This window comes from Rhinopithecus roxellana, chromosome 12 (assembly GCF_007565055.1).
Source record: "Rhinopithecus roxellana isolate Shanxi Qingling chromosome 12, ASM756505v1, whole genome shotgun sequence".
NCBI classification, from domain to species: Eukaryota; Metazoa; Chordata; class Mammalia; order Primates; family Cercopithecidae; genus Rhinopithecus; species Rhinopithecus roxellana.
The window spans coordinates 22976000-22978556 of NC_044560.1; positions in this window are offsets into that span (position 1 = coordinate 22976000).

Sequence of the window (2557 nt, forward strand, 5' to 3'; positions counted from 1 at the left end):
CCCAGCGGCGGAGGGGCCCCAGCAGGGGGACCAGGAGCAGCGACAGAAGCACCAAGGCCCAGGCAGGCGGGGTTCGGTGGGCAGGAGGAGGCGCAGTGGAGTCCACACCACCACGTCCCTGCCTTGCTCGGAATGATTCTAGCCACAAAACTCCGTTCCTCTGGCCTCTGCCGCCAGCCTGAGGAGTGCAGGGGAGAGTGGGACCCAGGTGTCCCAGACCAAGACAGGTGTGTGAGTGGAGGATACGGGACAGGTGTGAGCGAGTAGACACATCACACAGATGTGCAAGCAGACACAGGACACGCAACACAGGTGCGCAAGTGAAGAAGGGACAGGTGTGAGCCAGCGGACACAGGTGAGTGAGTGGCCGCATCACACAAATGCAAACACGGGACACGGCACACAGGTGCATGAGTGAACTTGGGACAGGTGTGAGCCAGCGGACACAGGTGAGTGGTCGCATCACACGAGTGCGTGAGCAAACACAGGACACGGCACACAGGTGCATGAGTGAACTCGGGACAGGTGTGAACCAGTGGACACGAGACACAGCTGTGAGCGAGTGGATACAGCACATGTGTGGGCGTGGACAGTACACGTGTGAGCGAGTGGACACGACACATGTGAGAGTGGATACGAGATACAGGTGTGGGAGTGGACCCAGTGTGCTAGTGGACACGAGTGGGAGTGGACACAGAACAGGTGTGAGCATGGACACGGACACGGGTGTGGGCATGGGACACAGGTGTGTGTGAGTGGACACAGGATATGAGTGTGTGAGTGGACAGGACCAAGGAAGGGGCACAGACCCACGGAGAAGGATGATGCTGGGGGTGAGGAGGCCTGGTCATGTGGGAAAGTGGCCTCCAAACAGGTACCTGTCTCCCAGGAAGACAAGGAGGTGGTGGGGAAGGCCTCCTCACCCAGCCCCTGGAGGGGCCTCCAGAATATCAGGGAGTGGATGGTGAGGATGGGGGGTGCCTCCAGCTTTGGACCCAGTCAGGGTCTTTTCGGGAAGACATCCTGGTCCTCCAGAGATAGGTGGAGACAGATTGTGGGCTGGAGGTTAGGCTGCAGGGCCCGGGTGGGCTCCCACACCCAGCCAGAAACCCAGGGCCAGCCCCAGGCCCCTCCTTAACCACACTGCGGGCCTGAGCATGGTGAGACACCGGTGAACAGGGGAGGGCTCTTGGAAGGGAAAGGAGGCTCCTGTGCTGGCCCAAGGGCCTCAGACCCAGAGAGGCACTGCCATGCGGACCTGCGCCTCCCCAGCCTCCCCAAATCACTGTATGAGCATCAGGGAGTCAGGTGCAGGCGAACCTGGAAGGAGGGTGAGGTGCAGGTGAATCTAGTAGCCCGCACAGCGGCAGTAGGGTCAGGGCTGCGGACAGTGGGCACTCACGGTCAGACCACACTGCCTCCAGCTGGCCCCAGGGGTGGACTTTCCACGTGGCATCGGACCTGAGAGAAGACACAGACTTCAGGGGAGGGAGGCACAGGAACTTGCTGGCAGCCACGTCTGGGGTCAGGGATGCAGAGAGGTTGATAGCACCAAGGGTGGCCATGTAAGGAAGGGTCACTCACAGTCACACCCACACTCCCACCGGGCCCCTAGGACCCCAAAAGACCAAGAAGGAGCCCCCACAGAAAGGGGCCAGGATGGGAGGGGAGGCTTCTGGCCGTGTTCCTTGTCTGAGCAGAGCACCACTGGCCCAGATCTCACTCCGAGGGTGGGCTGGGGGGCCTGCAGAAGCCTCTGGTGAGATAAGGTGAGGGAGCCCAGCGTGGTCACCCGGGGTCAAGTTTATGCTCAGGGGGGCTGGTCTGGGAGGAAGTGGTGGTGTGGGAGGGCGTGCACCCTGCCAACCCGCTGTCCCCCACCGCCACCCTGACTAACACCTTCCTGCTGGGGGGTGTGGGGTGACAGGAAGCTCTTGCCCCACCCCATGGCCCTGGCGCCGTCCTGGCCTGAGACACTGTGCATTTGAAACAGCTGTGTGACTTCAGGAGCGTTACTTGATCTTTCTGTCTCAGCGTCCTCACCAGCAAAAGGCTAAAAAGGAACTCGGTGGCTCAGGCGAACTCACTCCTGTGAAGTGCATAGGAAGGGGCACGAACGAGCGGGGAGGTGCTGCCCTGTCACTCACAGAACACTTTGCCCAGGCCACACACTACAAATCCACAGCCTCGCTCCCTGCAGGTGCAGAGACTACCACGCCCTCCCGGACACCAACGCCCACCATCAGAGTCGCTGGGTAAAGTCCCAGAGCCGCGGGCGCAGGCTCACACCGCGGCGAGCAGCCCCCAGCTCCCTCCCCCCGAGAGGAGCCCGGTCCGCGACCGGCCCAGCCCATCCCGGTCCCGCGCGGAGTCCTGGATTCCAGCCGCTCCCAGCGACTCGGTACTCGGGATAGTGCCGGGGGCCGCAGCCCTGTCCCGCCGCCGCCGCCGGATGCCCCGAGTCGGCCGTCACGCACCCCCCGCGGGAGCCCGCGCCGCCCGCCGCGCCGGGGCCGTTTAAATGGGCCAAGTTGTGGCGGCGGCGGCGGCGGCGGAG